We start from the raw sequence: 27791 nt of genomic DNA, 5'->3' as shown, positions 1-27791 counted from the left end.
GGGGGCCCATATTAGGTATCTGAGTAAAAAATTCCAACAAAGAATAAACTTTCTCCGTACAATTACCGGCACCTGGTGGGGAGCCCATCCCGAAGATCTTATAATGTTGTATCGAACAACTATTCTCTCAGTGATGGAGTATGGCAGTTTCTGTTTTCAATCAGCTGCCAAAACACACCTCATTAAACTCGAGCGAATTCTGTATCTTTGTCTCCGTATCGCGTTGGGATGTATGCCCTCAACGCATACCATGAGTCTCGAAGTTTTGGCAGGCTTACTCCCACTAAAAGATCGCTTCAATTTATTATCTCTTCGGTTCTTCATCCGGTGTAAGGTCATGAACCCATTGGTGATCGGAAATTTTGAGCAGCTAATCGGGCTAAATTTTCATTCTGGATTCATGACTTCATATCATGAATTCATCTCCATGCAGGTTGATCCATCTTCGTATATTTCCAACCGTGTTTGTTTTCCTGACTACATCAATTCCTCTGTCCATTTTGATCTGTTCATGAAGTAGAAAATTCATGGAATTCCAGATTATCATCGATCGGGGATCGTTCCTACGATCTTCAATGCAAAATATGGGCGTATCAATTGTGATAATATGTACTTTACTGATGGGTCCTCTATGAATGAGTCCACAGGATTTGGAGTGTTCAACGAATTTTTTAGCACCTCCCACAGTCTTCAGAATCCTTGCTCAGTGTATATTGCTGAATTGGCAGCAATACACTGGGCGCTGGACAGCGTCGCCTCACGACCTGTTGAACACTATTACATTGTAACGGATAGTCTTAGCTCTGTCGAAGCTATCCGTTCAGTGAGGCCGGAAAAGCACTCGCCGTACTTCCTTGAGAGAATACGAGAAATTTTGAGTGCTTTAACCAGACGCTGTTATGTCATTACCTTTGTCTGGGTCCCCTCACATTGCTCAATTCCGGGTAATGAGAGGGCTGACTCATTGGCAAAGGTAGGTGCAATGGAAGGCGATATTTATCAGCGTCAAATCGCCTTCAATGAATTTTATTCTTTAGTCCGTAAAAATACCATCGTTAAATGGCAACGTAAGTGGAACGAAGATGAATTGGGTCGGTGGCTTCACTCGATTATCCCTAAGGTTAGCCTCAAACCATGGTTCAAAAGTCTGGACTTGAGTCGGGACTTTATTCGCACCTTCTCTCGACTCATGTCCAATCACTGTTCGTTAGATGCGCTACTCTTTCGTATTAATCTTGCCGACAACAATCTTTGTGTTTGTGGCCAAGGTTACCACGACATCGAGCACGTTGTTTGGTCGTGCGAGCTGTATCTTGTCGCCAGATCGAATTTAGAAAACTCTCTTCGGGCCAGAGGAAGACAGCCCAATGTGCCGGTGAGGGATGTGTTGACTCGGTTAGACCTTGATTACATGTCCCAAATATACGTCTTCTTAAAAGTTATCGATCTTCGTGTGTGATTGTCCTTATATCCTTATATTTTCCTTTTCCTTTTCCTTCGCGAGAAATTAAATCCCTTCTTACTAACAATAGAATAAGGTGAAATGTAAATACATATTAGATATAAGATAGGCTTAAGAATTGAGTATGATGAATGTGAGTGCGAATGTGAGTGTGAACATTGTCAACATATCCTTATATCCCTTCCTTTTCCTGAAAAAAATGTCACCCTTCTAAACTCGAGCAAACCGCGAGTAATCGGTTCTCTACTTCATTAACACTAGAATTAATGAAAAATGATTATATATACTTGTAACAATACAGATAGGAGTTTGGCTCCTTTAAACTTATGTAACTGAGCCTGTAAAAATAAACGATTTAATAAAAAAAAAAAAAAAAATTACCGGCACCTGGTGGGGAGCCCATCCCGAAGATCTTATAATGTTGTATAGAACAACTATTCTCTCAGTGATGGAGTATGGCAGTTTCTGTTTTCAATCAACTGCCAAAACACACTTAATTAAACTCGAGCGAATTCAGTATCTTTGTCTCCGTATTGCGTTGGGATGTATGCCCTCAACGCATACCATGAGTCTCGAGGTTTTGGCAGGCCTACTCCCACTAAAAGATCGCTTCAATTTATTATCTCTTCGGTTCTTCATCCGGTGTAAGGTCATAAACCTATTGGTGATCGGAAATTTTGAGCGGCTGATCGAGCTAAATTTTCACTCCGGATTCATGAGTTCATATCATGAATTCATCTCCATGCAGGTTGATCCTTCTTCGTATATTCCCAACCGTGTTTGTTTCCCTGACTACATCAATTCCTCTGTGCATTTTGATCTGTCCATGAAGCAAGATATCCATGGATATTCAGATTACCAACGATCGAGGATCGCTCCAACGATCTTCGATGAAAAATATAGGGGTATCAATTGTGATAATATGTACTTTACTGATGGGTCCACTATAAATGAGTCCACAGGATTTGGAGTGTTCAACGAATTATTTAGCACCTCACACAGTCTTCAGAATCCTTGCTCAGTGTATATTGCTGAATTGGCAGCAATTCATTGGGCGCTGGACAGCGTCGCCTCACGACCTGTTGAACACTATTACATTGTAACGGATAGTCTTAGCTCTGTCGAAGCTATCCGTTCAGTGAGGCCGGAAAAGCACTCGCCGTACTTCCTTGAGAGAATACGAGAAAATTTGAGTGCTTTAACCAGACGCTGTTATGTCATTACCTTTGCGTGGGTCCCTTCTCATTGCTCAATTCCGGGTAATGAGAGGGCTGACTCATTAGCAAAGGTAGGTGCGATTGAAGGCGATATTTATCAGCGTCAAATCGCCTTCAATGAATTTTACTCTTTAGTCCGTAAAAATACCATAGTTAACTGGCAACGCAAATGGAACGATGATGAATTGGGCCGGTGGCTTCACTCGATTATCCCTAAGGTTAGCCTCAAACCATGGTTCAAAAGTCTGGACTTGAGTCGGGACTTTATTCGCACCTTCTCCCGACTCATGTCCAATCACTGTTCGTTAGACGCGCTACTCTTTCGTTTCAATCTGGCCGGCAGCAATATCTGCGTTTGTGGCCGAGGTTACCACGATATCGAACACGTTATTTGGTCGTGTGAGGTGTATCTTGTTGCCAGATCGAATTTAGAGAACTCCCTTCGGGCTAGAGGTAGGCAGCCTAATGTGCCGGTGAGAGATGTGTTGGCTCGGTTAGACCTTGATTACATGTCCCAAATATATGTTTTCCTTAAATCTATCGATGTTCGTGTGTGATTATCCTTATATCCTTATACCCTCCATTTCTTCCTTTGTGAGTAACTGGTCCGCTTGCTATAAACAGGAGAATGAAATGTAAATTCACAACAGATGTACGAATAGATTTAAGAATTGAGTGTGTGTGATTATCAACATTGTAATAATTTCCTTATACCCCATCCTTTTCCTGAGAAAAATATGTCACCCTTTTAATCTCGAGTCCACCGCGAGTAATCGGTTTCCCACATTATTAACCATAGATTTAAGAAAATTGTTCATATATATATATATATATAGTTTTAAAAATATATTTAAGATTTCGGCTCCTTTAAACTTATGTAACTGAGCCTGTAAAAATAAACGAATTTATAAAAAAAAAAACCTTAGCTATTGAACTCCACCAAAATCCTCTATCGGACCCATATGATTGTCTTTCTTTCCATTGTTGATAATTTTGGTTCAATTTTTCTTGTATTTCTTGGGTTTTCAACAAAGAATTGTTGATTTTCCAATATCCGCGACCACGAGATACAAAATCACCTGGATTAATTTTAATTTTCATAACTATTGCACAATGATCTGAAAAAGCAACAGGAAAGGTTGAAAAATCCAAAACATTTTGCACAAAATCGACTAGAACATAGAATCTGTCTAACCTAGACTTACTATCGTTCCTGTAAAAAGTATAACTGGTTTTGTTTAACTCCAGTGCAATATCTTTCATTTTAAATAGATCTACTAGTTTCCTCAAACCTACGCAAAAATTTGTATTAGCACCAACGCAGTCAGCAGCATTCAAAATGCAATTAAAATCACCTCCGATCACATTAAATGTGGAACATGATTTATTAAGGTGAATAGCCATGTTATTCAGGAAAAGATCATCACGCTCTTTTTTCCTATTGCTACCGGAAAAAGCATATACATTTATATAGTTAATGTTATTAATGATAACTGATGAAATACGACCATTTGAATCCAACAACGGCTGACGATATTCAAACGTTTTACGCACCAAAATAGCGGTACCAGAACCACCGTCCATTAGATTAATTATGGGAGCATGAGATGGAATAAATGAAAAATTCTCATATATAAGCTCTTGTAAAACACTATGTCTAAATCATGTAAATTAATGAAATCCTAAAGAAGATAATTGTTGATTGTTATATTAGAACTATTTAAATTAATCGAAGCAACTTTGCAAATGTAATTCATCCTTCGAAGCAAATCAATTATGTTATTAAAAATAAATCGGCCTAATTACCTTTCCGACTGCTTTGACTCTTTTCATTCTTTCTGCTATCTGATATAGAGGCATCATTTTCAGAACTTCTACTATTTCGATTCCGATTACTACAGCTTCTGTATTTTTTCCCCTGGATAAGTTTAGGTTGCTTAGAACGGCTACGTGTATTAACTATCTGCTGTTCACTAATTCTTGTTTGAGAAAGAGTTACGTTGTCATTCTCGTCACCGTTTTCAATACTATCAGCTGATATGTCTGAGCTCGCTCCGCTATCATCCTCCTTTCCATTCGCATGGCACCGTTTCATCCGTCCTTTAGTTTCTTCTCGATCAATACGCTTCGAAATGTCGTTGGCATCGTTGTTTGTCATGACATCGTTTTCAGACTCCATCACCTCGTCGAACACGGTATTGACAACAGTGTTCAAAGTACCACTTGGTCCAGTGATAACAGTCTCCATCAACTGCTTCATTTCAAGAGGTTTGTTCGGTTGTATTTCTACAGACTTCTTACTCTGGGATCCATTCATACGTTGCACTTCGCCGACTTGATTTAATTCGCTTGATCCGTCCTTTCCCAAAAATGCATTAAGGTTGGTCATTGATTGCTGACATTGAGCTCCAGAAGAAGGATTGCCTCTGTGCTTGAACCAATTTTCTCCACGAACCACGGCATCACTGTATGAACCTTGATTCAAGAACAAACGATCGTTCACTGATTTACGTGTTGGACAATCTGCTTTTAAATGATCAGGGGCACCACATTGGAAGCATTTATTTATGAGGCCTTCATAATATATCCGTGCTCGCATGTTCATAATTTTCAAGGTAGCTGGAAGCTCGCAATTCTCCTTAAATTCGATATACGCACCTCTCACTGAATTCCATATCGGAAACCCAGTGCTCGCTGAATATTTTTCTCTGACGATCCGCTGCACTTTCCCGTAATTTGAAAGCGCGTCCCAAATCTCTTGATCTTCCACCTCAGGAAGGAGATTGAAAACCCTTACGTAACGCACCATCGCATTAGCTTGAGATAATTGAATGATCGTACTTTGATGTTTTTCATAAGCGAATTCCATATTCTCAGGTAGTCTCTGTAAGGCATCCTTCAAGTCTTCATCCGTTCTAAATTTGATGATCACCGACAACTCATGTTTTTCCTTATACATAGAAAGGAGTTTTTCGCATTTCAGCAACATTTTTGATCTCATAAATTCAAAAATTTTCGCATCCGAGGGTTCCGGGATTCCCCGCTTGAAACGCAATCTCAAAGAATTTGCTTTCAGCTGTGTGTCTGCCATCTTAAGATTGAAATCCACGCTTCAATGGCGTTTCACGCCAATCTTCTATTTTAGCTATAATTTGCTTCACTCAACGAAATTCGGTCTTTGAAAATTGGAGCAGGTGAAAATTTTCGTCAGCACCAATCAAAGCTTGCTGAGAGTAAGTTTGGTGCCTATTTGATTAAAAACATCAACCATTATGGAATAAAATTTGTTTTTCAATTGAAGCGGATAAGAATCAAATATCGGACACTCTGTTTGCATAACGGTTTCTTGTGGTTTTAAGCTCAACTTGTATTTATGTACAATTTCTAATGCAATAAAATGATCAAACATGAGAAAAATGAAGTTACATAGGGATTTTTGGAAAAAATCCGAATCGGTCGATTAATTCCTCAGTTATCGATACCACCAGCTGAAAAACATGGTTTCGAGAAAAACGCGCCATACAAATGAAACACAAATTTCTGCATTACTCGAGAATGAATCAAGCAAATGAAACCAAATTTGGCATGTGGAGGTATTAGAGTGCAATAAATGTTTCTATGATGGTTAGACTTTCCACCCTCCTTTCCAAGGGGGTCTTGCCATATAAATAAAACACAAATTTCTGCATTACTTGAGAATTAATCAAGCAACTGAAACCAAATTTGGCATGTGGAGGTTTTAGGGTGCAATAAATGTTTCTATAATGGTATGACACCACTCCCTCCTCTGGAATGGAGAGGGGGTCCCATAAAAATATTACGCATATTTCAACCAAAAATATTCCAACCAAACATGACAATTGAAAATTTTCGGAAAACTCTGAAGGAGAAAGGGAAAATTCTGAAAATTAAATTCCCATATGTTCTACAATTACATAGTGACAAGGGCTGTTAGTCCATTTGATGTTTGCGCTAGTGAAATTGATCTTTGTTCGAAACTGGAAATGGATTTTAATGTGATGAAACGCACTCCTATATCTTCTTCTATCTATATAAAAAAAGGATAGCCGGTTGTGTTGATAAGAGCAGAACTCGAGGAAGGAATTTAGGATTTAGGACTGTTTTTATTCTATCATATTTTCTGTATAAAATATTTATTCCATTTAACGGAGAAACATGTTATTTGTAAGTGGTTGAAAAATCTTGAACGAGAATTGTGTCTGAATATAATCTGATATTATAATGATGAGTTTTGTTAGAAATGCTATGAATTTTATAGAAAAAGGTAAATTCGACGGGGTCGATTAGTAGATCAATCAATGAACAGTTCTGTGATTGGACCCATGAACTTGCTCATAGTAAGAAAACGTGGATGTTTGAAGGTATTGATAACAAAACACAAATTTTGGGCGGGACGAAGTTTGCCGGGTCAGTTAGTTATGAATATATATATTTTCCGTCCCATTTTTGTTTTATTGTGAAAAGATAGATAAATAAATAATGATATAATGAATGGTAAAAATATGATACGTTTTATTTATTCGGAGCTCGAAAAAACGTCCGAAATGCGTGCCTCTACACTAGAATACCCCCTTAAACAAAAAGATGTAATTGAATGGAAAAACTCCAGAAAAAAATTTTCATTCAGTTGTAATAGTCATATAATTTCAGCCATCTCTTTGATTCTCGGTCTGTCATACTGTATGCGCGAGTATATGAGGGTTAAATAAAAAAATCGACGATTTACATAATTTGTTTGTACAATTTTGCATCATATTAAGAATATACACTGCATTTCTTTTGTAGTATGATTTCAAATCCCATTTCCAAATCTCATTTCAAATCCCATATTTCATAGGCCATATATCATTCCATAACCCATTTTTTAAATCCATCCCCAAAACCCATCCTCATAAGCAGTTGATTGTTTCTTAATAAATGACTCATGCGTAGTCACTTCGATTTACAATTCCCATGAAACATTCCTCAAGCACAACTGCATTATTTAGTTAATTGCTTTTCCCCACATTCATTCATAGAAACAAGCCAACGTGCGCTGACGATATGAATGTACTCTTACATCATATCGCGCGCAGCTAGAGGCAATAAACCAGTAGCCAAAACAAACCTAGTTCTATTCTGATGAAATACGCGACCATATACAAAGTCGTCGTGACACTTTACGATTTCCCATGAAATCGATATGCGCGCTTACGAGTGCAGTAAGCATTATTATTTCTTGACCCCATTCACATCGAACACTGCATTCGATTGATTGGCTATTCCCCTTTGAAATCAACTTGGCTCCTCCCAGTGAAACTCTACACAAATTGTTGTAACTACTAGCTTAGGACTTTAGTAACCAGTGTTAAGGGAGTTCTAGAGACTCACGCCACGCGATAGGTCGTGTTGAGTTTTCTTCAGATAATTTAATATAAAGAGTATCGTGTCTTTGGTACAAAAAAAAAGCAAAATGAGAAATAAAGTGTATAGAAGTTATTTGATGTTGACCGTGTTTGTGAACTAAAAACAGTTGATGACAACCGTGAGTTGAGCATGGGTAGAAAAACATTTGATGGCGACCGTGTTTTAAAAAGAATTCATGCAATCTTCGGATGCGAGTGCGATATGATAGTGCTCGACACGTAAAACGAGCCACAGGAAAAGCGATCCGATGTAACAGCTCTAGATGTGCGACGGTATTTGAATTCATCGGAAAATCGGCGGAATTCCAGGAGATCCAGTGCAATATTATTGAGGATGAAAGTGAGCAAGAGTACTGCGGTGCAAGAGTGAAATGAAGTTCGCTGATAAGAATTAGTAATCGAAATTCTTGGTGTGGCTGAGTGAAACAAAGCAAGAAAAAGTGTGTGCAAAACCAACCAGCCGTATCACAACAATGTACTAAACTGTGATAGTAAATGTGAACCCAAAAATTGGAGTGAACAAAGCATGGACGTTACTGATTATCACTTCAGAACTTTTTTATCGCAGTGCGAAACGGTGCCAGAGAAAAAAAAAGCAGCTAACTGAGTAGTGAGAGAAACAGTGCCAGAAGAAAGACTAACTGTATCGCAGTGCGAAAGGGCCATGTAAAAAAAAAAAAAAAAAAAAAAAGTCAGATAACGGACTGTAACAACAATTACCGAAGTGTCCAGTGAACAACGACCTGTGCAATGAACATGGAAAAAAGCTGCCTAAGAGTTGGCTCGCAAGTGCTCCTTGGAAGGCGAGACCACTGCCAGCAGTAAGGAACTGGCAGGCGGGTAGATAGAAAACCAAAAGAGGCGCAGAAGAAAATTCCCGGCGAAGGCCATCAACTAGCAGCAGCAGCGTGAGCAGCAAACAGATGAGCAGCAAATCAACCTAGACGGTGGTCCAAAGGAAGTTTTCAAGTAAATGATTAAATCTGTTTTTTTATCGATTACGTCTGTAGATTATATACGATGAAAGTTCACTTCAGAAATTTTTTTTTAATCAAAATGATATGATGAAACAAGAGTGAGTTATTTGAAAAAAAAAAGAAGACTAAATAAATGAAATGCAAGTAGATATTATACAATTAAATAATTTTTATCATTCAAATATCATCAAAGAATTAATGAAATAAATTAATGAAATAAATTAATGAATCACGAATGTAACACGAATAATAATGAAACTTTAAGGAATTCGAATATGAACTAACATGGGATTGTTTAGCTCTAAAAAGGTAACGAATACTGGAGATCCACAGGTCACAGTTCTAAATTACCTTGAGCAGCATTCTCGATTCCATGAAACTAATGAAGTTATATTGTGTGTGATTTTAATCATCACACTATTGCTTGCATTAAACAAAGTTTACAAACTGTATAAAAATTGTACGCGGACAGAAGCTTTGAGAGCCGCTCGAACTATCGCTGGTCTACAGGAGATAGCATAAAAACACATATGCGTATATACATTTTTTTTTTCTCTTCCTCTCTCCTCCTATTTAAAAATAAATTTAATCTTTTTCTCATCAATAATTAAATACAAATAACATACAAAATGATTTCGGAAGTCGAGCTCAAAGAATTTCTAGAATTCCTAGATGAAGTAGGAAAAGGTAAAGGAACGGGACCATTTGCTCCATTACAAACGAGCGAAGTATTCAATTCTTGGGAAGAATTGTTAACTCGAATACGTGAATTGCCTGGAGATGATCCAATTACCTGGATAGATTATGAAACTGGCAAGAGATTACACCAACAAAATGAGAAGTAGGGTGTACAAATTAAACGAACAAGTTCTCTTCAATGGATCGACTTAGAGAAATCGAATTCCATTTAAAGAAAGAATTTCAAAACCTAACCAAAAATAAACTTCGACCTAGGACCTTACAAAATATTGAAATAAAAAGACAGCAAATACAAGAAAACTTGGAGGAATATAGAATAGTTTTAAAAACATTCGAATTCAGAATCAATGCATCTAAGTGGAATGAAGAAGTAGAAACCTACGGAGCATTGAAGGTAATATACCAAAAGTGTATAAAATTACTTGACAATTCTCAAGTTATACAACGAGAATATGACAGTGAGCCGGAAACAAGCGAAAAACCTCCTGGCTTACTCCAATATTTGAAACCAGACACTGAAGACTCATTGTTAAGAGTGCGCAGTGAAATAAATCTGGTCAAGAGAAAATTTAAGCTCAAAATACTAGCAAAAATTGTAGTTTGGTATCTAAGAGCAAACAACAAAAAGATAATGGCGTTAAGTATTAAGACAGCTGCTGAACTAGCAACACTTATACCCACCTATGATGGAAGTCCAGGTGGAGTAAAATCCTTTATTGATGCAGTTAATCTGACTAGTACAATAGTACCAGATGTAAATAAAGCTGCAGCGATTCAAGTAATATTGACAAAGTTGAGTGGAAAAGCAAGAAACTTATTTTCCACAACTCCCATCGAATACGACGAGATCACAACCAAGATAAAGTCAAATTGTGAAGAAAAAGGAAATTCAGATTTAGCATTAGCTAATTTGAAAAATTTAAAATTGAAAAACGCCAATGAAATCGAGAATTTTATTAAACAACTCGATGTTTTAGCAGACAAATTGAAAGACACTTATATTAGAGAACAAATTCCTGACAATGTAGCGAGGAAAATGTCTCAAAAGGCAGCAATCCAAACACTTATCGACGAGACATCAAATAAAGAAACGAAAATGATGTTAAGAATTGGAAAATTTGATAATCTCCAAGAAGCCATCAATGTCATGGTGGAGAACGAGAAGACGGGAAATAGAGACACAAATGCAGTAGTACTGCATTCGATAAAAAACAGGCAACCAAACAATTCTGGACAGAATAATAACAAGTACTTAAACCACAATATTAACCATAGAAATTCAATGATGACCGATCGATTCAACCAGAGAAATTATTCTCAATGCGGATATCAGAATAGATACCCAAATAACAACAGAAATTTCAATCGGAATTGGCAACAATATCCCATTAACAGAAATTTCAACCAAGGGTCACAACAATATCCTACTCAAAGAAATTTCTACCAGAATAACAATAGAAATCCTAACGGAACTTACAATAGAAATAACATTCCAGCTAGGATGTACGCTGTAAATCATCAAAATATTCCTCGACGGAACGCACATACTAACAATAATCAATTTTATCCACAAATTGAATCGGATAATAATTGCCAAGCTTTGGTACCATTCAATAACAACAATACAGTACCTAACCCCAACAATCAAACGACGCAATCAGGAAATTACAATTCTGATTATTTTTTAGTCAACCAGTAACAATTGAACGCAGATGTCGACTAACTGGACAATTGTTACGGTCAGACTCACCGATTTTGACAATAAATTTAAATGCATCAAACTTTATTCAGGTCAAAGTGCACATGACTGGAAATAAAGTATGCAACCTAATCATTGACACCGGTGCAGATATTTCGTTGTTTAAAGCACGAAATATTCTCCCAACTCAACCTGTAAATAGTAACAATAAAATTAAATTAACCGGAATTACGGAAAACAGTGTAGAAACTTTAGGTATAACAAATACAGCTATGTGTTTTAATAATACTTTAACTTTAAATCATGATTTTCATCTAGTTACCGCAGACCTACCAATACAAGCAGACGGTATACTAGGAAGGGATTTTTTAATAAATTATAAGTGTTTAATAGACTATGAATATTGGCTACTTACCTTTAATATAGCTAATGTACAGATTTCAATACCAATAGAAGATAATTTAAAAGAAGGCTTCATGTTACCAAGCCGTAGTGAAGTAGTTAGAAGGATACCATATTTAAATATTATAGAAGATATGGTAGTTCATTCGGAAGAAATTTATCCAGGAGTTTTCTGTGGAAATACTATAATTTCACCAGCAAAACCCTATGTAAAATTTGTAAATACCACAAACAAACCTTTGTATATACACTATTCAGAATTTAAACCTACATTAAGTATTTTAAATAATTATACAATACTTAATAGTAATAACAAAAATAATAAGAGATTCGATGAAATTTTTAAAATCATAGATACAGAAAAAATCCCCATATATGCTAAAGACAAGTTTAAAAACTTAATTGCTAGATATCAAGATATATTTTGTCTCCCAGAGGAGGATGTGACTAGAAACAATTTCTATTCACAGAATATTGTTCTTAACGACAAAGTACCTGTATATATTCCTAATTACAAGACGATTCATGCTCAACATAATGAAATAAATAGACAAGTGAATAAAATGTTAGAGAGTAATATAATCGAACCCTCGGTTTCACCATATAATTCACCAATTCTTCTTGTACCAAAAAAATCTTGTGACAATGACAAGAAATGGCGTTTAGTTGTCGATTTCAGACAACTGAACAAGAAAATTTTAGCAGACAAATTTCCTCTACCAAGAATTGATGATATTTTAGACCAACTTGGAAGAGCAAAATATTTTTCAACTTTAGATCTCATGTCAGGTTTTCATCAAATACCTTTGGACAATGAGTCTAGAAAATTTACAGCATTTTCAACACAAAATGGACATTATCAGTTTACGAGATTACCGTTTGGATTAAATATAAGCCCAAACAGTTTTCAACGCATGATGACCATTGCAATGGCTGGTTTAACTCCAGAAATATCCTTTATTTATATTGACGATATTATCGTCACGGGATGTTCAGTTAATCATCATATTTCAAATTTGACTCAAGTTTTTGAACGATTAAGATTTTATAATTTGAAACTTAATGCTCAGAAATGCAAATTTTTTAGCACTGAAGTTACCTTTCTAGGTCATAAAATAACAGAGCATGGCATGTTACCAGATGATTCTAAATTTTCAGTAATTCAAAATTACCCAATCCCAAAAAATGCAGATGAAGTCAGAAGATTCGTTGCATTTTGTAATTATTATCGAAAATTTGTACCAAATTTTGCATTGATTGCAAATCCACTTAACCAACTTCTAAAAAAGGATTCAAAATTCAGATGGACAGATAATTGCCAAAACGCATTCAACATATTACGAAATTCATTAATGTCACCTAGATTATTCCAATATCCAGATTTTACGAAGCAATTTATATTAACAACAGATGCTTCAGACATTGGCTGTGGAGCTGTATTGTCACAACAAACACTAAACGGAAATTTACCAATAGCATTTGCAAGTAAAACTTTTACACCTGGCGAGAAAAATAAACCAGTTATTCTGAAGGAATTAACAGCCATACATTGGGCTATTAATTATTTCAAACCTTACCTATACGGTAGAAAATTTTTAGTACAAACAGACCATAGACCATTAGTTTATCTGTTCGGAATGAAAAATCCAACATCAAAATTAACCAGAATGCGTCTTGATTTAGAAGAATATGATTTTTCAATTGAATATATATCAGGAAAATCGAATGTAGGAGCAGATGCTTTGTCGAGAATAATAACAACTTCTGACGAACTAAAAAATTTAAACATATTAGGAGTAAGCACGAGAGCAATGACTCGTAACATAAAAAATGATGACAGAATAGTAACATCAACAGATAAAGAGATTTCTGTACCAAGAGAACTTGATCACTTCTCTACGTACATGACAAATAATCCATCAGAAACCAACAAATTAATTAAACTTGAAACAAAAGTTGACAAAAATGAAATAAAATTTATATTAAAGAAAAACAATAAAATTATTGCGCAAGTGCATCAAAGAATTTTAAATGGGAGTCAGACATTAGAATCTGCACTTCTAAAAGTGGAAGAATCAATGATTAAAATGAACCAAAATAAATTAGCGCTCTCAACTAAAGATGAAATTTTTAAAATGCTATCAATTGAAAACTTTAAAACGTTAGCAAATGCACGAGTGTATTTAATAGAAATTATTATTTACAATCCACCAACATTTTTAACAAAAAGGGAAAATATTCAAAAAGTATTATACAATTATCATAATACCCCTACTGGAGGACATATCGGACAACATAGATTATACCTTCAAATAAGAGAGGTGTACAATTGGAGCAATATGAAAAGATCGATTGCAGAATTCATTAAGGCCTGTGAATTATGCAAACGAAACAAAATCATAAAGCATACCAAGGAAAAACAAGTAGTAACTACAACTTCATCTTATCCATTCGAAATTATTTCCATAGACACAGTTGGACCTTTACCTAGAAGTCACAACAACAATAGATATGCAGTTAGTGTCCAATGCGACTTGACAAAATATGTCGTATTGATTCCTGTGCCCACAAAAGAAGCTAATGTAATTGCTAAAGCATTAGTAGACAATTTTATTTTGACTTATGGAACATTTCTAACTTTACGTTCTGATCAAGGAACTGAGTATAATAACGAAGTCTTTGAGCAGATCTGTAAAATGCTTAAAATCGAACAAAAATTCAGTACAGCTTATCACCCTCAGACGATTGGATCGTTAGAGAGAAATCACAGGTGTTTAAATGAATACCTGAGATCTTTCGTTAATGAACATCAAACTGATTGGGATGAATGGTTAAAATTCTATGCTTTCAACTATAATACAACCCCACATTCAGACCATGGTTTTACACCACATGAACTCGTTTTTGGAAATAAAGCTAAACTACCACAGGAATTATTCAAAAATGGAACAGAACCAATATATAATTTTGAACAATATAGCAAAGAATTGAAATTTAAAATACAACGTTCTAACGAAATTGCAAGAGATAAGTTAATAAATCAGAAAGTTCAAAGAGCAACCAATACTGAAAACAATTGTAACCCAATTCATTTAAATATAAACGATAAAGTTTATTTGAAAATAGAAAACAGAAGGAAATTAGATCCTTTCTACGATGGACCATACATAGTGCAGGAACTATTAGATCCTAATTGTAAAATTTTAAACCCTAGAACAAACCATGAAAAAGTTGTACACAAAAATAGATTAATAAAAACATAAACAAGAAATATGACAAACAATTTGTATTCCATTCCAAACGAATTTTTTTAACACAAAAAAAAATTTTTTTTTTCCCTATAATTTCAAAAATATTTCAATTACAAGAGTATAGTAGTTAGTTAAACTTTTAATTATCCTTAATATCTTGGTAACTGTTTAAAATTACATTATTTATTAAGTATCTTACAAATCCAATATATATATTTAAAAATATTCACATGAACTTTCGAATAAAATTTATATCAATGAAATAAAAACTATATGTATCAAACTTTGTAACATTGAGAGAAGCCAAGGAACAATTATTTGAAAACCAGAATACTAAGAATGATTTCATTTTATTACATCATTCTCCCGAAGAGGGATGGTGTAGTATGATTTCAAATCCCATTTCCAAATCTCATTTCAAATCCCATATTTCATAGGCCATATATCATTCCATAACCCATTTTTTAAATCCATCCCCAAAACCCATCCTCATAAGCAGTTGATTGTTTCTTAATAAATGACTCATGCGTAGTCACTTCGATTTACAATTCCCATGAAACATTCCTCAAGCACAACTGCATTATTTAGTTAATTGCTTTTCCCCACATTCATTCATAGAAACAAGCCAACGTGCGCTGACGATATGAATGTACTCTTACATCATATCGCGCGCAGCTAGAGGCAATAAACCAGTAGCCAAAACAAACCTAGTTCTATTCTGATGAAATACGCGACCATATACAAAGTCGTCGTGACACTTTACGATTTCCCATGAAATCGATATGCGCGCTTACGAGTGCAGTAAGCATTATTATTTCTTGACCCCATTCACATCGAACACTGCATTCGATTGATTGGCTATTCCCCTTTGAAATCAACTTGGCTCCTCCCAGTGAAACTCTACACAAATTGTTGTAACTACTAGCTTAGGACTTTAGTAACCAGTGTTAAGGGAGTTCTAGAGACTCACGCCACGCGATAGGTCGTGTTGAGTTTTCTTCAGATAATTTAATATAAAGAGTATCGTGTCTTTGGTACAAAAAAAAAGCAAAATGAGAAATAAAGTGTATAGAAGTTATTTGATGTTGACCGTGTTTGTGAACTAAAAACAGTTGATGACAACCGTGAGTTGAGCATGGGTAGAAAAACATTTGACTTTCTAAATCAAGATATCTCCGACCATTCTAGTATTATATTTCATCCTACGTACTTATTCAGTTGATGTTTAATTTTTTTTTCTTGGATGGCGTTAACGTTCCCTGTGGAACTTTTGCCGTCTCAACGTATGCATTAACTAGCGTCATTTATTAATACTTAGTTGAGATTTCTTAAGCCAAATAACATGCCTTGAATGTATTCGAGGGACAAGCTCTAGAATACGCGTGACCACAGTGCAAGTCGAAGGAAATTTCTCTGACGAAAAATCCCCCGACCAGAACAGGAATCGAACCCGAACACCCGGCATGATAATGTGAGACGCAATGTTTACATTTTACTATATTTATACATTTTACATCTTACTGGTTAAAAGGCAGTTAAATGAATAATATTAAAAAAATAGGTATTTTTTATTTAAATCTAAAATGCGTCACTAATGCACTTTGACCACTGATCTCAGATAGTCGTGCAGCAATTTTATTTGTAATTGCCACCACTCAAACGCTAGCCGAGAGCTCTTTTGTTACCAGAGTGTAAATCCTGTCGAGTGCATCCTCGGATCGAGCCTTCGGCGAGTGAATTGGTAGAAGTGAAATAGAATTAATTAAATTTAAGAATATTTTAATCCCATATCCAGCGGTCTCATTGTCATGAGAAACCCGGTCGGTGCAAGCCATTCCAGAGTGCTCGGCGCTCGAAGGCATCCGCCAGCCCGAACAAAGTGATATCCCCCTAATCGCTTGCATAAACTACGCTTTACATGTGAGGATAGAGAAAGATACAGCTCATGTAAGCAAGTGTAGATTCACCCAAAGGGATACCACTTGGGTGCAATTCCTGGGTGAGACTTTTCGCACTTAAAGGACAGAACCGGGAGCCAACAGTAGCGAATAAGATTAAATTACAAGAAATTCAATTTTCCACTTATTTGACATTGCTGGTGTTGATGCATAGCGTAATGCCAGAGCTTTCGTTTTATCTCCGCTAGTAAAATTTGCGAATGATGGTTGACCTTAGAAAAGTTGTATGAGCTGTAGGCGATAAGAAACTCAAGTTTACTGCTACGTTGGTAAAGCATGCGGAAATTGAACAAAATGACAAAAAAAGCAAAGTTTCAAAGCGACTCTTAAAGCTGTTGCTTTAACTGATCATTTCACGCGCCACGGCATGATGAGAAACTTTTCCAATTCATAAATTACAAACTCAATTGCCATATTTATTTCAGTTGCACTGACAACCTGACTTCAAGCATCTCCAATGCGCGTGATGATCTCATCAATTCAAGCCAATGCACATAACCTGTACATAAAGCGGTATTGTTTCCTGGAAGATAAAGAGGAAATCCATTTTATTCCCGCTTTCCATCTTTTTGTTCCCAACCAGATACCAAAGTGAATAGCATAAGCAAAGTTCACCAGTAAACTATTTAATGCAGTTGCCGCGTCTCTCCCGTCCAGCTCCGGTGCTCGAAACATGGAAAATTGGAGATAAAAGTTGTTCCTTCCAGAGGGTTCCTACATATGCTGCGAGAAACTGTTTTTGGCATTAGCATGAGCATTATCAAACTATTTTGGGCGGGACGACCGCCATCCAGTCGATTTCCCTACCGACGTTGCGCTTTCGGGTGCGGCAGAGCGGGTACAGGCTGTGAGTATAAACTCTCTACCAAAGCCAAAACGTAAATAGTGGAAGCATATGAAATATGAAAAGCTCACAGATAAATTTGCCTTTCTGAAGTGGGAAAGCAAAGTTGGGTCATGCGTTGAAAGCGCCCACCAGCAGGTAGAAAGCCAAACAAAGTTTAGATCGAATCTCTGGAAATCGATTTCGAGTGGGAAAAACAAGAATACTTCCGACGAGGTCGAGAGTTGCACAATGTTAGGATTTGCAGAGATCATCGCGTGCTGAGGAATTATAGCGTTGGTTACGTGTCATCAACATTTTCCTTTGTAATTTTTGACGATTTTTTTCTATTGTGAATAGATTAACTTGTCTTGTTTTTCCAACTTGACAGTTTTTATTTTTGATACAAGGGACACTATCAGTTAAACTACTTTTTTTGGTACATCGAAAGTCATTGGCTCCTTTGAATAATTAGCATTAAACAATTCGCAGCAATAATGCAATAATCACTAAAGAGATTTCAGTTTTCTTCACTGTAAAATCATTCGATGATTACAATTCACTAATATTTGGAAAATAGTAGAGGTGAAATGTTGCCCACCGCCTCTTCTACCATTTACTTGTTTCGAGCGATGTAGACTGTTCTCAACTAAAAGACGAACTGTTATTTGAAATATCGAAGTGAGCTCGATTGGCAAATAGACACACTTTCACAGATCCTTTCGTAAGTCAAGGTATCTATGAAATTCGGCTTCTGTACTAGGTACTTTTTATTCAACCAATGTTTACAATGATTTTCTTATTTACTAACTTCAATTTTGCTCGTCCTAGAATAGTTTTCCGCGTTGACTTCGCGCTCACGCGATTAACCAACAAACAGAACGTTAAACTTCGCGTTGTTGAACTTGCCCCTCCGGGAATTTGGCGAATAAACAAAAACTAAACTGGGGCTGGTTCACCATACACGGAACTAATCAATTAAATCAGGGCGCTTCATCTCCTCCCACACAAAACTGCATGAGTTTCCCCTAAAACTGGTTCGTGGGGGTAATTCTTGTATATTACATGCTCCATTAAACCTATAATTAAACCATATTATTTATTCCTAGAGAATATTAGTTGGTAAAAATAGCGAATATATTTCAAGAGAGTTTGTATGTTATCGTTCAGATCTGTAAAAATGATTTGGGTGAAGACAAACTCAAAATATATATTGAACCCGCTGATCTGATCAGCCGTTCTCCCGTGATGATGAGTTATACGTACGGGGGAAAAACTCTCTGTTATATATAAAGACTAGCTTATCCGGCAATCGTTGTTCTGCCATAAAAATTATTTCTAGTGAATATGTTGATTGTAAAATAAAAAATAAGAATGAAATACATCGGGAATGTATTCCATTCCCGATGTATTTCATTCACGAATCTGACATGTTTGTTCTCTTGAACGTTAAATGTAAATTGAAAAAAGGAATAAATTTCGTTATTGCAAATGTGTTGCTCTTCATCGAATGTTTTGCTCAGCTGAGGCGAATATGGCACTACTGAACGGTTTTCCATGTCAATGTCACGTTGTTATGAATGATTATCGGTCATTATCAGTTTTTATTCGTTGATATATTGGACATCCACCTAGGCTTGCGGTCGTTATCGTGCGGTTGGTGAAATCTTTAAGAAAATGCATTGTACAGTTGCTATAAAAAAGGCTATGTTTGTGGTAACAATATCGAACAATCACCCATATTTCGTCATTAGCAGACCCGAAAGCAATTTAAATTGTTGAAATTTGAATGAAAATGTTTATTCGATGTTGTTTGAATAATTAGTACACATAGCCTTGACCCTAACTCAACTATTTTTCTATAAATCTCCTTGCATTTCAGCCAAAATATTATCCAGAATATAAAATAATTATCAGAGACTATTTTCGTCCGATATTTTCCCTACCTGTAAAGAATGTGTAATTCTGTTACACAGAACACACAATAGAGCCATAGTTCATTTAAAATTTTTGTTTTAAAAGCGTGTTTATTTCACTCGAAAATTCATAACAGTTTACGCTTCACAGAAATGGAACACGAAGCTCAATGACGTCTATACACATTGCGTTTCAAGGTCGGATGACATTCGTTCTCTTTGAAAAACAATCTATCCTAAAAAATCTTGATTATGGTTTCTCCTCTTACTTTTTATAGGTCCTAGGTGGGGTCTGTGAAAATACTTAGTTTTTGTTTTTCTTCGAATTCTTCTGAATCTATAAACATGACATATGAACTTACAAGACACATTGACTGGAAAAATATGCGGACGCAATTGCTCCAGCCATCAGTTCCAGGGATGGTTCACCTTCATTTGAGGAGTATAACTTCCTTTCTCGTTCGATCTATGATAGCGCGGTTCGCGTTCAAACGAAACCCATCCCAGGTTCTACCCTTCGCCGAAGACTTCCCAATCCATGGTGGGATAGCCGATGTTCCAAGCTTTATCAGGATAAATCGGACGCATTTTAAGTTTTTCGGAAACGTGGAACCATTGAGAATTTTCAAACGTATTTAGCCCTTGAAAATCAATTTAAAAAATTGATCAAGGGTTTCCCCTGCTTATTGGCAAAATTTCGTGGGAGGTTTGTCGCGAGAAACGCCAATGAAAAAAATAATGGAAAGTGGCTCGGAACATGAGAAATCGCTCTTCATGGAATGCAAGCGAAGAATATTCACATCGATGGATTTTGAATTTTGCACGGATGTTTTGTCCCGATGCCGTTCCCGTACAAAAAATTATTCGAGATATTTCACAAGATAGGTGCGATGTTGATTCCAAGTTTTCGATGGTAGAATTCTATCTTGCTCTCCTTTCATGTAACAATTCTGCTCCGGAATCGGATTGAATTAATTTCAACTTGTTGAAAAACCTCCCTGATGTGGCGAAATATCGCTTGTTGAATTTATTCAATCGGTTTCATAATTTTGTTCCAGATGACTGGAGACGAGTACGGGTTATAGCTTTTCAAAACCCCGGAAAGCCCGCGTCCGACTTTAATTCGTACCGCCCAATAGCAATGCTGTCTTGTATACGGAAATTGTTGGAGAAAATGATCTAGTTTCGTCTTAATCGAAGGGTTGAAACGAGTGGCTTACTCTCAGAGACACAATATGGGTTCCGCAGGGGCAAGGGGACGAATGATTGTCTTGCGTTGCTTTCTTCAGAAATTCAAATGGCTTCAGTATTCTTGGACATAAAGGGGACCTTTGATTCTGTTCCAATACAGGTTTTGTTAGACAAAATACACTCTCGGGGTCTGCCGTCTCTATGGAATAGTATGTTATATAACTTGCTTTGTTAGAAAAATTTGAACTTCTCTCACGGAGATTCGGCAGTAAGTCGCAGGGCACGGCATAATCATAGTCATCTGAGGATAGTTGGCTTACTAACCGTCTTACTATATCCGTAGTCAGTTAGTAATGGCTTTTGGCTTCTTCACGCAGTTTCTCCGCCAAAACGACTGAACATTCAGTCGGGCTTTTAGTCGCTATCTCCCTCTACCGACTCGACTATATCATTTCATTCTTCCCAGTCAAATTTTCCTCATTGCATTTTGAAGTTACTTCCCCCAAAACGAATTCGTTCCTCTCTCTCTTTCCCATGTATCTTTATGCATGCATTGATGTTTGAGTTCACCGTGGTTTGACAAACGCTACAGGTGAGCTAGATTTTTTTGTATCGTACACGAAAATTACTCACACGTATAAAATAGCGTGCTGTGTGTGAGCTATTTTGCACGCCTAATACTAACTAATACTAACGCGAAGACCTTTATAGCATACTTGATAAATGTCTAAGTTCGTTGGTTCAAGTTCACGATGGGTAGAAAATAAACCGTCCACTGATTGGGTAACTACTTTTTTGCATCAGGAGTCAAGTTTTCGTTACTCTTTATATGGACGTACAATAAGATTGCATACGGTGGTACAAAATTAGTGTCAAGGGGAAATGGAAATGTAGATTGAAGTCAGTTAAATGAAGAGGCAGATTTGTATTCATTAGTCGAGTGAGTTAAAATAACCACTGACTGGACTAGTTCACCAGTCATCCTCGCTAGTCAACGCTAGTCAATTCATTTTCTAGTCAAGTCATTTTTTTGTTGGCGGTGACTGCCGAAGCAGCTCTAGTCGAAGCGGAGATACTGGGAGTAGAGTCGGTCTTCATTTTTCACCGTCGAAGATTTCGGGCCCTGGTGAGTCGGTTCTCTTACATGGGCCTCCCCCAGGGCAACTTCTATATAATACCATGGATAGACATACAGTTGTACTTGCGTTGTACGTGTACAGCGTTGTACAGGTACCATCGTAACATGACAGACATACTTTGGTTGTACATTGTACCGCATGTCAAACTGACAATCAGAAATTTGACCAATTTCTACCACATATTTCAATGAAAAAGGTGTTTATTTAGCGTCTAAACTATCAAACATAGCAAACAAGTTTCCAATCTGACTTACTAACTCAAGAGAAGGTCAATGAAAAGAATGTTTACCAAGTGTTTTGACCCGGTTTCTTCATGCTACCCACCACTAACCTTCTATGGCGCTGCGCACAGTATAACTGTAGCCATGTACAGCGGTAAAACAGGTCGATACAGATACAGTGATTGTACCGAGTTGCTTGCATGGTTCTAGCGCTGTACATGGTGACAGGCATACAATTTTCGAAGTACAACGCTAGTACAGTTGTATGTCTGTCATAGGTATAAGCGACATTGACAATTGCCTTACACAAAATTGCAACCTATGACAACTTGCAAATGATAGAGTGGTGTCTGTCGTAGGATCAAACGAATCCGACTTGCAAGAACCATTACAAGATACATTGAACAATTTTTCAACCTGGGCCATTGGGCTACGGATCGAATTCTCCACGGAGAAAACAGAAATGGTGTTTTATTCTTGAAAGCATAAACCAGCAAAACCAAAGCTCCATCTTTTGGTTAAACCGATCAATCATGCTATGTCATTCAAGTATCTTGGGGTCTGGTTCGACCCCAAATGTGCTGGAGGGGGGGGGGGGGTACTCCATATTAGGTATCTGAGTAAAAATGCCAACAAAGAATAAACTTTCTCCGTACAATTACCGGCACCTGGTGGGGAGCACATCCAGAAGATCTTATAATGTTTTTTTTTTATTTAAATCGTTTATTTTTACACGCTCAGTTACATAGGTTTAAAGGAGCCGAACTCCTTACTGTATTGTTACTAGTATATATACATTTTTCCTTAATTCTAATGTTAATAATATAGGAAACTGATTACTCGCGGTCGACTCGAATTTAGAAAGGTGACATATTTTCTTCAGGAAAAGGAGGGGATATGAGGATATGTTGACAATGATCACACTCACACTCTCAATCACACTCATGACACTCAATTCTTAAACCTGTCTTCTTTCTTTCTTTGTTTTTAAGAGGCTTTAAGCTTGGAAGTTCATTCGCCTCTAGCTAAACCTATCTTATATCTAATATGTATTTACATTTCATCTTATTCTTGAGAAGGGATCCGATCTCTCACAAAGGAAAAGGAAAAGGAAAAACTAAGGGTATAAGGACAATCACACACGAAGATCGATAGCTTTAAGGAATACATATATTTGGGACATGTAACCAAGGTCTAACCGAGCCAACACGTCTCTCACCGGCACCATGGGCTGCCTTCCTCGGGCCCGAAGGGTGACTACTAAATTCGATCTGGCGACAAGATACAGCTCGCACGACCAAACAACGTGCTCGATGTCGTGGTAACCTTGGCCACAAACACAAAGATTGTTGTCGGCAAGATTAATACGAAAGAGTAGCGCATCTAACGAACAGTGATTGGACATGAGTCGGGAGAAGGTGCGAATAAAGTCCCGACTCAAGGCCAGACTTTTGAATCATGGTTTGAGGCAAATCTTAGGAATAATCGAGTGGATACACCGGCCCAATTCATCTTCGTTCCATTTGCGTTGCCAGTTAACTATGGTATTTTTGCGGACTAAAGAATAAAATTCATTGAAGGCGATTTGACGCTGATAAATATCGCCTTCAATTGCACCTACCTTTGCTAATGAGTCAGCCCTCTCATTACCCGGAATTGAGCAATGTGAAGGGACCCAGACACAGGTAATGACATAACAGCGTCTGGATAAAGCACTCAAAATTTCTCGTATTCTCTCAAGGAAGTACGGCGAGTGCTTTTCCGGCCTCACTGAACGGATAGCTTCGACAGAGCTAAGACTATCCGTTACAATGTAATAGTGTTCAACAGGTCGTGAGGCGACGCTGTCCAGCACCCAGTGTATCGCTGCCAATTCAGCAATATACACCGAGAAAGGATACTGAAGACTGTGGGAGGTGCTAAAAAATTCGTTGAACACTCCAAATCCTGTGGACTCATTCATAGAGGACCCTTCAGTAAAGCACATATTATCACAATTGATATCCCCATACTTTACATCGAAGATCGTTGGAACGATCCTCGATCGAAGATAATCTGATGTTCCATGGATATCCTGCTTCATGGACAGATCAAAATGCAAAGAGGAATTGATGTAGTCAGGAAAACAAACACGGTTGGGAATATACGAAGAAGGATCAACCTGCATGGAGATGAATTCATGATGTGGGCTCATGAATCCAGAGTGAGAATTTAGCTCGATCAGCTGCTCAAAATTTCCGATCACCAATGGGTTCATAACCTTACACCGGATGAGGAACCGAGGAGATAATAAATTGAAGCGATCTTTTAGTGGGAGTACGCCTGCCAAAACCTCGAGACTCATGGTATGCGTTGAGGGCATACATCCCAACGCAATACGGAGACAAAGATACTGAATTCGCTCGAGTTTAATGAGGTGTGTTTTGGCAGCTGATTGAAAACAGAAACTGCCATACTCCATCACTGAGAGAATAGTTGTTCTATACAACATTATAAGATCTTCTGGATGGGCTCCCCACCAGGTGCCGGTAATTGTACGGAGAAAGTTTATTCTTTGTTGACATTTTTTACTCAGATACCTAATATGGGCCCCCCAAGTACATTTGGAGTCGAACCAGACCCCAAGATACTTGAATGACATAGCATGAGTGATCGGTTTACCCAAAAGTTGAAGCTTTGGTTTTGCTGGTCTATGCTTCCTAGAAAAAACCACCATCTCTGTTTTCTCCGTGGAGAATTCGATCCCTAGCCCAATGGCCCAGGTTGAAAAATTGTTCAAAGTATCTTGTAAGGGTTCTTGTAGGTCGGATTCTGTTGATCCTACGACAGAGACCACTCCATCATCTGCAAGTTGTCTTAGGCTGCAATTTTGTGTAAGGCAATTGACAATGTCGCTTACGTAGAAGTTATACAAAAGGGGGCTTAAACATGAGCCCTGGGGGAGTCCCATGTAAGAGACCCGACTTACTGCCGAATCTCCGTGAGAAAAGTTCAAATGTTTCTCACAAAGCAAGTTATATAACATATTATTCAATAGAGGCGGCAGACCCCGAGATTGTAATTTGTCTGACAAAACCTCTATTGAAACAGAATCAAAGGCCCCCTTTATGTCCAAGAATACTGAAGCCATTTGTTTTTTTTCGGCGTAAGCCATTTGTATTTCTGAAGAAAGCAACGCAAGACAATCATTCGTCCCCTTGCCCCTGCGGAACCCATATTGTGTATCTGAGAGTAGGCCATTCGTTTCAACCCATCGATCAAGGCGAAACAAGATCATTTTCTCCAACAATTTCCGTATACAAGACAGTATTGCTATTGGGCGGTACGAATTGAAGTCGGACGCGGGTTTTCCGGGTTTTTGGATAGCTATAACTCGTACTTGTCTCCAATCATCTGGAACAATATTATGCTCCAGAAACCGATTGAATAAGTTCAACAAGCGATGTTTCGCCACATCAGGGAGATTTTTCAGCAAGTTGAACTTAATTCTATCCGATCCCGGAGCAGAATTGTTACATGAAAGGAGAGCAAGAGAGAATTCTACCATCGTAAACTCGGAATCAAGATCGCACCTATCTTGTGGTATATCTCGAATAATTCTTTGCACTGGAGCGGAATCGGGACAAACCTTTCGTGCAAAATTAAAAATCCATCGATGTGAATATTCCTCGCTTTCATTGGATGAAGAGCGATTTCTCATGTTTCGAGCCACTTTCCATAATTGTTTCATTGACGTTTCATTGACTCCCACGAAATTTCGCCAATAAGCACGTTTTTCCCTTTTTTTTCCAAAATATATATTTTTATCAAGGCTCATATGGCGTTAGCCTCACGGGGCCGGGAGTTCAATACTTTGACAATTTTTCTTATTATCTATGTTGGTAATATGTAACCGATTACTCGCGGTTGGCTCGAGGTTAGTATTACAAGTGTTTTCGTAATTCGGATGTTGCTGTCTCCAATGCTCTGTACGTGTGCCCGACACGGGATACTTCCTATTGGGATGCAGCTGACCCTTAATCAGCAATTTTTTTCTACTTTGTAGAAAAGAAGGTTGAGAAGGAGCGGGAAGACTACTACTTACTACTTTTTCTAATTTTTTACTGTTTCCCCCAGGCAGTTCCGTGAGAGTTGAAGTCTCCCAAGATTAATCGTGGCTCAGGAAGGAGTGAGCACATGTTGTGAGCATGAGTTGCTTGCGGCTAACCGCAGCTCTCGGAGGCCAATACAAGCTGACCCCAATAGCACCCCTCCGTATCTGTCATCGCGGTCCAAGCGTATTATTTTAAAATCGTGGAAAGAGAGATCATTTTGAGAAGCCAGGTTTCGGACAGAGCAAAAACATCACAATTGAGTTTATGAACTAGAAATTTGAATGTATCCAATTTATGCATAAGACTACGACAATTCCACTGTAAAACAGTGATATCTCCGACCTCTCTATTTAAATTAGACATCAAGAGAGATAATCATTGCAAGGAGGGGCCATGTTTGCATCAATTGCTGCAAAATTGTCTTTAATACTGGAAGCATTGCGGTGACAATGGTTCTGATGGAGTCGGAAGCATTAAAACACGTGAAGATTTGATCCACAAGGTCAGATAACTTTATAAATCCCGATTGGGAAGTTGAACTTGACGGAAAAACAGGGACATTTGGGGTTTTTGATGTTCCCTCGAGTGCTGGGTCGTTCGAAGGTGAATCATTCCCACGGAAGCCTGATTTTGCTTGTCCGCTGCACTCGTTTTTTTAAGCAAACTAACAGGGGGTATAAACGGCGTGCCCCCGTTAGCTGTATCCGCTTCCATTTCGTCAACTGGCAACGTAGCGAAGACATTGTGTGTATTGATTGGTTGTTGTTCTTGAGCCAGTGGAGAAGCGCCCTTCAAAATTTCTGCGAAAGCGCGTTTAGAGCGTTCCCTCAAAGAGCGCTTCTGTTTCTCCCAGCGAGTCTTGTATGTTTCACAAGCTGAGAGCACGTGTGGGGATCCCCCGCAATATGGACACTTATGCTCAGTCGCACTGCAGGATTTCCCCTCATGTTGTTCTCCGCAAGTGGCACATCGTTCTTTATTGGCACAATAAGCAGCCGTGTGACCAACTGACTTGCACTTTAGACAAGTCATTGGCTTTGGAATAAAAAGTCGCACGGCCAACCTCAATTTATCTACCATCACATATTCAGGGAGAGCTGAACCAGCGAAGGTGACTCGAAACGAGTTGAACGGCGTAAATTTCTTTTCTTCTCCTTCATGGGAGACTGTTCCGAGCTGGCGGCAACCCAAGATCTTAACAGTCGTCGAGGGCAGTTTTTTAAAACGGCCGGTACCTTCACTCGTAATGTATTCGCACGTCAAGCCCGTTTCGGTTATCACACCCTCAATTTCGACTATGTGAGAGGGAATGTAAA

Source organism: Toxorhynchites rutilus, chromosome 3 (assembly GCF_029784135.1).
Source record: "Toxorhynchites rutilus septentrionalis strain SRP chromosome 3, ASM2978413v1, whole genome shotgun sequence".
In the NCBI taxonomy this organism is placed as follows: Eukaryota; Metazoa; Arthropoda; class Insecta; order Diptera; family Culicidae; genus Toxorhynchites; species Toxorhynchites rutilus.
This window is presented reverse-complemented; position numbering follows the sequence as displayed.